The sequence below is a fragment of the Ochotona curzoniae genome, unplaced genomic scaffold (genome assembly GCF_017591425.1).
Source record: "Ochotona curzoniae isolate NIBS_2020 unplaced genomic scaffold, NIBS_Ocur_1.0 contig_2318, whole genome shotgun sequence".
In the NCBI taxonomy this organism is placed as follows: domain Eukaryota; kingdom Metazoa; phylum Chordata; class Mammalia; order Lagomorpha; family Ochotonidae; genus Ochotona; species Ochotona curzoniae.
The window spans coordinates 3,809,552-3,820,685 of record NW_024465419.1 but is presented as its reverse complement, the minus strand read 5'-3'; the positions used below and the strand labels follow the sequence as shown (position 1 = coordinate 3,820,685).

The 11,134-nt window shown below is 42.3% G+C and overlaps 1 long non-coding RNA gene across 1 annotated transcript; it reads left to right on the top strand.

Moving 5' to 3' along the window:
* The first annotated feature begins 6,408 nt into the window (after nucleotides 1–6,408).
* LOC121151366 lies at nucleotides 6,409–8,565 on the top strand. Its single transcript, XR_005883155.1, has 2 exons — nucleotides 6,409–6,719; nucleotides 8,100–8,565. It is a non-coding gene; the product is annotated as an uncharacterized LOC121151366 (long non-coding RNA).
* The last annotated feature ends 2,569 nt before the right edge of the window (nucleotides 8,566–11,134 follow it).

Here is an 11,134-nt window from a genome sequence, read left to right as displayed (position 1 = left end):
ATCTTTCAGACTTATATCAGGACTGAGGGGATGGTTAGGCACAGCTACTAATGGATGTGGCTGTTGGTGGATACAGCTCTGTGTTGATATGTAGCTATATGTGGATGTTTGAATCTCTTTGTCCACCAAATGGATACAAGGAGGATATCTTCTGTGATACCATTGCATTTTTGTGCATAGTGATTGCTCCTCATACATTTCTCTTTAGCAATATGACAAAGGCCATTGGTTGGGACTCTTTGGAAGATCGAGCCCTAGTCACACAGAGCTGAGGCAGCTATTGATGCAGCTGCTAGAGCAGGATTATAACCAAGAGATGCTGGAGAGAGAAAAGCTAACTCAGCAAGAAGCAGACAAAACACCCCTACTGAGAGGCAGAAACAAATTAAAATGCCATCCACATCTCAGAAGTGAGGGATTTCTGTCCTCCAGGTTATAACTAGTGCTCAAAAACTGCTCAAGAATTCTAATATTCGAATGTTGTGCTGGTGAGGACAAAGTTAGTGTAACATGTCATTCTTGGATTTTGCATATCCCACACAGGATTATAGGCAGATGGAATCCTGTCCATGAAGTTAAATGCCAAATAATGAATATGTCTCTGTACCCATCTTTTTAACTGTAGTATAATACCACGTCTGTTGTGAGTTGCCAATACCTGGTTTAATAAAATAGCCAATGTTTGTAGCAATATATGTTGCTACATTATTTAAGCAATGGAATAATAACTTGGGACTATCCATTTTAAATCGGTTATATCCTTTAAAAGAGCAATACAAATAGAAACAAAATTTACTGGATCCAGAGGAATAAAGCATGCTGGGTGGATACTGGCAATGAAGGCTAGAAAGCTGTGCCCCAGGACCACCTATGAACTTATAGTATATGCAGTGGTTGCATTCCAGGATGTAGATGAGATAACTAGGGAAATAGCTAAAGGCGCTGAAAACACTGCACTTAGTTAGGGAACACAGTTTGCAAATACTGAAACATTAGTGAACAAATATAGAAAGGAATCACACAATGTAACAGTGTTTCATATTGTATTCATAATGTCTTGTAGGGAAACTTGTATTTTTGAGATGTCTATTTTTGGTAATAATAAACATACACTATGTGTACTTTTCCAAAAAAAGACCCTTTCTGGAAGGTGAGGCCCCTTTCATGTTATGCTGTGAATGCCTACTGTCACGGTGTATTGAGAAGATGAAGCTGGGAAGATAAATGTAACAAGGTCTACAGATTGAGGACCTTACCTGTCCTTTCGCTATGAGCCTGTAAGGCAAGGAATGCAGTGCATGGCATCGGTGACCCATCGGTTTATTGGTTCTGTACAGGGTTGCACGCTCCTCTTTAGAGGGCTTCGTAGGAGGGTGGCCAGAGCCACTCATACCCCTGCACTTAATGATTACAGAAGCCTTGCAGTCGTCGAGAGAGTTTAATAGGAGATCACCTAACAAGATCAGATGGAAGTTGGGATATTGTGTATTGTATTTCATAACATGTTCTGGGAGAAGTTGCATGGGTACATTTTGCTGTAATATTCCACACCTGATGTATACTGCCTTCCCAAGGCCCTTTCTGGAAGTTGAGGCACCTGTCAGTGTTAAGGAGTGAATGCCTACCATGATGGAGCATTGAGAAGATGAAATTGGAGAGATGAAGATAGCTATGTCCTTGCCTGGAAGGCCTCACTCTGTTCCTCCTCTGTGAGCCTGAATGGCAACCTGTGTCCTGCCTGGCACTGGTGACCAACCCATTGGCTTGCTGGCTGTGCTCCAAGTTGCTGGCTTCTCCTTAGGGTCACTTCCTTGGATGGTGGCCACAGCCCCAGATCACTATATACTTAGCAATGAAAGACAGCTTGCACTCATTCCCGGAATTTAGTCTAGGAGCCACCAAAGAAGACCCAGGTAGGAGTTCAGGTACTGTGAACTGTATGTCATAATATCTTGTGGGGCAATTTGCATCATTGTGATGGATATGTTTGGTTGTAATATTCCACATACTAAATGTGCTGCCTCGCCAGGGACTTTTCTGGAAGTAGAGGCACCTGTCAATGTTATGGTGTGAATGCCTACCATGATGGAGCATTGAGAAGATGAAATTGGGAAGATGAAGATAGCCAGGTTCATGCCTGGAAGGCCTCACTCGTTCCTCCTCTGTGAGCCTGGATAGCAACCTGTGTCCTGCCTGGCACTGGTGACCAACCCATTGGCTTGCTGGCTGTGCTTGGAGATACCCCCGCCTCCTCAAGTGGGTTCTTTGGATGGTGGTCAAAAGCACAATTCACCATGCACTTAGCGATGAAGTGAAGCCTGCAACTGAGAGACTTTAGCCCAGGAGCCACCAAGGAAGAGGGGGGTTGGGATATTGTGCATTGTATCACATAGTATGTTATGGGGGTAGTTGCATCATTGTTATGGGTATCTTGTTGTAATGTTCCACACCATATATGTACTGCCTTGCCAGGGTCTTTTCTGGAAGTAGAGGCACCCGTTGATGCTAAGGAGTGATGCCTACCATGATGGAGCATTGAGAAGATGAAATTGGGAAGATGAAGATAGCCAGGTCCACGCCTGGAAGGCCTCACTCTGTTCCTCCTCTGTGAGCCTGGATAGCAACCTGTGTCCTGCCTGGCACTGGTGACCAACCCTTTGGCTTGCTGGCTGTGCTCAGAGATGCCCAAACCTCTTCAAGTGGTTTCCTTGGATGGTGGTCAAGATCACAAATCACCATGCACTTAGCGATAAAATGAAGCCTGCAACTGAGAGACTTTAGCCCAGGAGCCACCAAGGAAGATGGGGGTAGAGGGTTGGGATATTGTGCATTGTATCTCATAGTATGTTGTGGGGGTAGTTGCATCATTGTTATGGGTATCTTTTGTTGTAATACTCCACATCCTACATGTTCTGCCTTCCCAAGGCCCTTTCTGGAAGTAGAGGCACCCGTTGATGCTAAGGAGTGAATGCCTACCATGATGGAGCATTGAGAAGATGAAATTGGGAAGATGAAGATAGCCAGGTCCATGCCTGGAAGGCCTCACTCGTTCCTCCTCTGTGAGCCTGGACGGAAACCTGTGTCCTGCCTGGCACTGGTGACCAACCCATTGGCTTGCTGGCTGTGCTTGGAGATACCCCCGCCTCCTCAAGTGGGTTCTTTGGATGGTGGTCAAGAGCACAATTCACCATGCACTTAGCGATGAAGTGAAGCCTGCATATCTCAGAGACTTTAGCCCAGGAGCCACCAAAGAAGATGGGGGTTGGGATATTATGCATTGTATCTCAAAGTATGTTGTGGGGGTAGTTGCATCATTGTTATGGGTATCTTTTGTTGTAATATTCCACACCATATATGTACTGCCTTCTGGAAGTAGAGGCACCCGTTGATGCTAAGGAGTGAATGCCTACCATGATGGAGCATTGAGAAGATGAAATTGGAGAGATGAAGATAGCCAGGTCCATGCCTGGAAGGCCTCACTCCGTTCCTCCTCTGTGAGCCTGGATGGCAACCTGTGTCCTGCCTGGCACTGGTGACCAACCCATTGGCTTGCTGGCTGTGCTCCAAGTTGCTGGCTTCTCCTTAGGGTCACTTCCTTGGATGGTGGCCACAGCCCCAGATCAGCATGTACTTAGCAACGAAAGACAGCTTGCACTCATTCCCGGAATTTAGTCTAGGAGCCACCAAAGAAGACCCAGGTAGGAGTTCAGGTACTGTGTACATTATGTCATAATATCTTGTGGGGCAATTTGTATCATCATGATGGATATGTTTGGTTGTAATATTCCACATACTAAATGTGCTGCCTCGTCAGGGTCTTTTCTGGAAGTAGAGGCACCTGTCGATGTTAAGGTTTGAATGCATTCCATAATGGAATAATAAGATGAAGTTGGTAAGTTGAAGATTGCAAGGTCCATGCCTTGATCGCCTTGTCCCCTCCTTTCTCTGTGAGCCTGTACAGAAACTAATGTCTTCTTGGCACTGATGACCAACCCATTGGCTTCTTGACTGTGCTCAGATTTGCCCTGCTGTAGCCTACTGCCACCGCTAGTCCTGAGTGGGCCTTCTTGTGAGTTTGCACAGCTATTGCCCAGCATCCACTTATGACACAACGAGGCTTGCACCTGTTGAGGATATTTTTACTCAAGATCTCTCCACGAAGATCTACGTGGGTATGTGATAGTGTGTTTTGTATCTCATAATATGTGGTGGGTAAAGGTGCATTGTTGTGATACCTGTCCATCATGTAATATCCCACACTCTTCCCTTTCTTTAAGTTGAGGCATATAATGATGTTAAGGTGTCAATGCCTACCATGATGGAATATTTTGAAAATGAAGTTGGGTACACCAGCCCCAGCTTTTCTAGTAAAGTGTCATATGTTAAAGTTCCATAGATGCAAACTCACACAACCCTATATAATTTGTTCCCATATCCGGTTCTCTTATGTTCTGGTGGGTGCCATGGCCTGCCCTGAGATATTCCCACCCCGTGTTGTAACATTTGTGGGTAGGAACTGTCCTAATCCAGTCAGGCATGTCCTGTAACCCCAGTTTTTGCATATGCCAATGTGCAGTGAATGATATCATTTAGTCTAGCTCAGGTCTTCCTTGTGTCTACACAGTGCTGATGAGAGATTAAAATTGGAAAAACTCTTTTGGGGTTATCTAGCCCATTTTGGGAATTTCTGGCGAGGCTAGTAATATACATAGCAAAGACCATACAACTCAGGTTTTGGAAATTTTGCTATGATAATTAATCTTAGTGGTCAGTCTCATGGATCATAGAATTTCCAGATTAAGCATTATTTCTTTGTTTGTGTGGCTGTTTCTGGATGAGATTAGACTTTGAGTCAGTGGAATTAGTAAAATGCATTGCTATCGTCAAAGTGGTTGGGCATAAATCTGTGGAAGAACAAAGAGTAGAGTAAGGCAGAATTCACCCCTTCCTCCTGCTTGTCTGAGCTGAACCTTATTTTTCTCCTTTGGACTGGGTTTGATACTTCTGGTGGTCTGGTACTTAGGGTTTCGGATTCAGACTGGCATTACATCAGTTGTCTTGCATCTGCAGCATAAGTGGCAGATGGTGGCCTGTCTCGGACTTGGCAACTACATAAGTTAATTCCTCATAACAAATCTCTGCTATCTGATGTGTTTTTCCAGAGAAACACATATATATGTTGTGTTGGACATGGGAATATTTTTAAAGATTCATTTATTTTTTTAAAAAGATTTATTTTTATTATTTTTTTTTAATTGGAAAGGTGGATATACAGAGAGGAGAGACAGAGGGGAGGATCTTCCATCCGATGATTCACTCCCCAAGTGAGCACAACGGTCGATACTATGCCGATCTGAAGCCAGGAGCCTCTTCTGGTCTCCCACGTGGGTGCAGGGTCCCAAAGCTTTGGGCTGTCCTCAACTGCTTTCCCGGGCCACAGGCAGGGAGCTGGAAGGGAAGCGGGGCTGCTGGGATTAGAACTGGCGCCCATATGGGATCCCAGGTGCAAGGCGAGGACCTTAACCACTTGCGCCACGGCGCCGGGCCTCATTTATTTTTTGAAAGGTCTAGTGGCAGGGAGAGAAACCATGATCCAGGGATCCAAGTCTTTCACTAATCTTTCACCACCTTCCCTGAACTATTAGAAGGAAATTGGATTGGTCATGGAGCAGTTAGGACTAGAACAGGACTCTGACACAGGTTGTTTAGAGCACCATGATGTTTCCATGTAGTGGTATTAGTACCAGTGCCCTTTGTGAAATACAAAACTGGAATTGACCTGGATACTCATCAACGGAGGAATATATCAATACAGTGTGTTATATTCATAGAATGAAGTACTAGTAAAAGGTATGAACAATGTATAACATACCACCTTGAGCAGATTTCAAACTATATTAATGATTTTTTGAAAATTTTAGCAAATTATAGCTTTTATGAGCTTCAAATCTTGTTTGCTTTCAAGTTTTGTGCAATGTAATTGATATACACTAAACTGTACATATTTAGTGTATATAGTTTGATGATTTTGTCATCACAATTCAAACAATGGGCCACGTATTTATCTCTGTCACATACGCACATATTTTTTTGGTTTATTTTGCATTCTATCCTGTGTCTTCCCTGCTATGCTATGCTCCCATGGAACCACTGATTACTCTGTCACAGTAAATTTGTATCTTCCAGCACTCTTAATGCTCAGTCACTCAATAAATGGAACCACTGTTATTAGTTTTTAGAAATGACTTATTTATTATTGTTATTACTTTGAACTCATTAATACATGCTGGAAAAAAAAATAGGTGAAACCTGCTTATTTGTGCAAATGAGTGAAGTAAATGCATCAACACCTGCTTCTGGTGGAACAAAAGGAACTCCTGGCTTTGTTTCATTATTCCATGTTTAGCCGTATTACATATGTTATAGCCAGGAGGGTTTTATTTTGCCAAACTGTCAAACATCATGGAAAAAAAACCCCACAGGACAAAACTTTGAGCTGATTTACAGAGGCTATAGGAACTAGGTTTCTAACTGTCGTGTTGTTATTTTGTAGCTTCAGACGCCAGTATCAGCCTCTGAGTCTCAGTAGACTGCAGTATCTGATAGATTTGGGACGAGTGGACCCTACACAACCTATTGACTTAACACAGCTTGTCAATGGGAGAGGTGTGACCATCCAGCCACTTAAAAGGGATTATGGTGTCCAGCTAGTAGAGGAGGTAAGTCTGGCTTAGCTCTTTGCATGTTACTTGCAAGGTGTTTCCTGATTGCCTAACTCAAGGCTCTGCCCTTAGTTTTCTTCTGTGAGCTGTGTTCATTCGCAAGCATTCTGCCATGCTCACATTATCCCCAGGTGTGGTTTTGAAAAGCCAGTGTGCTGTCAGGGGCTCTCTCCCCAGGTCCCCAGCAGCTTGCTCCTCCCTCCCTCTGGTTCTCTGCTCAGATGCTTGTATAGGAAGAGTCTCCTTTCACAGCTTTCTGTGGGAGAGCACTTCACCCACCCCACAGTCACATTCTGCTTGATCCTGCTCAGAGCACTTTGGTTGGACTATACAAGAGCCTGGGACACTGACTTCCAGGTTGTACTTTTCTGTTTCATTGTTTCCTTGCTATAGTGTATGCTCCCTTGAGGGCAGGTGCTTTCATTCATTGCTTTATTTTCAATGTTGGAAATCTCATCTCATTGCACTCAGAGTATATTTATGGAAAGAATGGATCAGCTCCCCTTGCAACTGCAGGAAAGACATGTTCTGTTTGTAAGAATTAGGAGTTGAAAAGGAAGTGTTTTACTGCTGCTTCTATATCACTGTGCAGGTAAGTTTCTGTCCACTAGAGGGAAGCATGGGAAAGCTTCTTGGATGGCTCTATATAAGCTTTCCAAAGGAAATAACTTAGAAAAGAGAATATCAAAACCATAATACTATATCTCATTTGTGTACTCCAGCTATCTGAAGAAATGCAAGTGTAACTTAATGCAAGTGAGGGAAAATCCATCACCGTATCAGCGTTAAACTGCACATCCCAGAGTCCTTAGTCCTGGAAATGCTGGCCCAGGGCAGTGACTGAGGAGTGGGCCACACATCCCCTCTGGTGGTGTAAAGTGGTTCATCTTTTCTGGATTTCATATTTTCAGTAAGCAGAGCTTTTGATGATTTGGCTCAGAACTCACCAATTTGGTAATATGTGTTCCCAGGAAAAACAAAGAGAACCCTGAAATAAAAAATTCCTAAAAATATTTAATTGCCATAAGTAATTGCCATATTGAGTGCCAGCTGCTGTGTTTTTGATTCTGCTCCCTGCTATAGTGCATGGGGAATGCAGCAGTGGATTCCACATGCATGGAGCCCTGCTGCCCACTTAGGGTGGAGTTCTGTGCTCCTGGCTTCAACCTTGCTAACTCTGGCCCCTGTGGGCACTGGGGAAGTTAACCAATGGTTGAAGATTGCTCTTTATGTAGTTCTGCCTTTCATGTAGATGAAAATAAACATTTGAATAAGTATTTAATAATCATTTGTTTATTTACTAGTCATTATATTTAAAAGCCAATATTTGCATCTCTTTTATCTACTTTTTTTTTTTTTTTTTTAATTCTCTGCAAGCCTGTTCTGGTCTTTATGTGCGGACAGCCGATTCCAGAGTGGATGCTTCCAGCTGAAGTACTCGTGCCTTACCACGGTTACCTTGCCGATTCTGCCAAGTTCCCTGAGGCAAGACGTGAACTCGCCAGGAAGTATGGCTGTTACCTTACCTGATATCACTAATGGTGACCTCTTGAAAATGCCTGATACATGAAAGGACCCAAGGCAGATTTTCTTTGGCCTTGCCCCTGGATGGGAAGTAAATCTGGCAGATAAGTGAATGCTGAAACCTACAGATGAAGAAACTGCTCTTGAATTCCCTTCCAAGAAAGCAGAGTGTGGAGAGAGCATCAGAAAAGAGACTAAATCATACAGAATTATCACTGTACTTTACTGATGAACAATTCTTAAGATGTTGATGTCATTTTTCAATGCAGTAATCACTTTTTCCTTTTCATGTAAAATTAAAATTACAGGAAGGACTGCATGAAGAATTGGTTCTGTGTGTTATGTTTCAAAGATGCAAATTCCCTAGGGCCTGTTGGGGGAAGGTTTTCACCATTGCAGACCACAAAACTATATGATTTTTTCCTGTAAGCCTCCTCTATTGTTAGAATGAAGCTACCCTCACATAGGGGTCTGATCTGTGTAGTCAGCCAAGATTGGCGCACATGCTCATGAACTGATCAGTAGTACTGCCTGGCAACAGGGTGGCAGACTCTTGGCCTCTGTAATCAGGAATATAAGAGGAAGGTTTAGGGTTGTGAATAGCTTCCAAGTAGCACAATTACAAGCAACATGGGATGTTAGAGAAACAAATTCCACGTGAATTTATTTTCTTAACCCCGTGATTATATCATAGTAATCAAGTAACACTTGAAGTTCTGATTCAAACTGATGCAAGTTTACTTATCTAAGATGTTGTAGATCTTTGCATTTTGGTCATTTGAAATGTTTTTTGAAATATTATTCAGTGATTACATATGATATAACAACAATTGGTAATGTGAAAATTAAACTCAGTTAATATAGAAGATTCAGCAACTATTATAATTAAAGACTGATCTTGAATAATTCGTAATTCATAATTCTAAGATAAGATGATTCCTGGTTCTTTATTTTCTCAAAGTATAAACTTCTCAACAAGTGTGGGTGATTGGCTTAGCTTGTACGACATGGGATGATTTGGGTTTGATGCTCAGTTCTGGCTCCTGATTCCAGATCCTGGGAAGCAGGTGGCGGTGGCTTGTGTGGTCCCTGGGGACAGTTTATGGTTCCTGGTTTTGCTGCAGCCCAGTTCTGGCCACTGTGGGCCACTGCCTGCCAAGTACACAGAAAGACTGTGTGTTAGCACAGGATTCTTTGATTCCATGCCTACCATTCTGGAGCACCACATTTATCAAGTTACAGAATAGTCAATAAATTGGTTAGCTCAGTCTTGGTATGCAAAATGTTTTCATGTCAGCAGAGTGACAAAGCACAGGAAATGGATAAAATCTTTGCTAGGTAGACACTGATAGGGGCCTCTCTGTTTTACCTGAAGGTGAGTCTCAAAAGGCCTGAACAAAGTGCAGAGCAGGCTCCTGTTGAGAATGTGGGTGTCATGTGTTAGCCCTTGTAATTAAGAATTTTTTGAATTGCTGTAACTAACTGATTAAAAAAAAAAAAACTTATACACCTTGATGTGGTAGGGAGTTTCATCTATTTTTTGTTGTGTCTGTTGAGTCTTGACTGGAGCATTTACTCAGTTAACCAATTGTGACCAATCAAGAACTTCTTTTACAAGCTGTAAAATCCCTACAAAATCAGTCCTCAATGGCTCCCTTCTTCAGGTACCCTTTAAGGTGCTGCTGGGAGACATTCCTTATGCTTCTGGTTCCTTAACTTTTTTTTTCTATGTTCTTCCTTTCTTGTCCTCCCAATTCATGGTCACAAGATATGAACCCCAGCAATTAGAAACACAGACTCCAGCAACAAAACCACCTGAAAGGAGGCAGTTACATTTTTCTGTGCCTACTTCTCCTAAAATTTTTGACCCTAAAGATACCTTATATCTTCTGTGCTAAGTACATAAAGAGTTATCTTTGAGATCACTGTTTGAGGTATTTTGATGTCATGAAGGTAGCAAGAAATAATGCTAAGATGCAAAGAAAATATATTTTCATCAACTTCTACACCACTGAGGCAGGAATTGACTACATTTTTTTTCAAATGACAGCTGAGAAATGTTCCTCCAAACTTTCTGTCAATGTGACAAAACCCACAATTAAAAAAATAATTATGCAGTCTTAAAATATGAATGTAGTTAATATTATATAATTATTATAAACAAAAATGGCCAAAGGCAATATATCATATATACTGTTTTGATCTGGCTTATTACATCAAAACTATTTTAAAGGCTTTTTTTCTGGTTACTTACTCTCAGCATGTTTAAACTATGCTCCCTACTACTAAGCCATTTGAAATGGAATCTGTTAGACAAGTTATTCCACCTTTCTTAAACTGTATGAAGTACAGTGGCAGTCTTTGCTATCTACAAGGCTTATGTAAAATGACCTTTGAAGTCTGTTTCAGTAGGTGTGATTCCTTGCTGATAGAGAAGTTGCCTCAGGCTGAAGAACACGTCTTTGGCCTTAGTCTGTGTATGTAGAAATGAGCTTCCTTAAATGTAAACAATCTCCTTCTATATGGCTCTGCAGTGGGGGAACAGTCATGAGAGAGAAGTTTCTATGTATTGGAATGTGTGCCGCCATCATACTGGCTGTTACTGTGCTGCCTTATTTATGCTGCCCTTTGTGGTTCAGTACTATACAGGGACTGGTACCACCTCTATAAGAAAAATTCTTCATGGGAAGTTAGAGAGAAGTCAACAGTGTACTTTAGATCGCCCCTGGCTGCCCCACTCTAGCCCCTCCGTGTGCAGTGACTAAGCTACCCTGAAGAAGTCATGGAAGGAAAGAGTTAATCACAAGACTGACTGACTTATGGTTTGCCTTGGTGGCCTGCAGGTGAAAGGAAATCGGGATCAAATGATAAAGGGAAGGATGGAAACA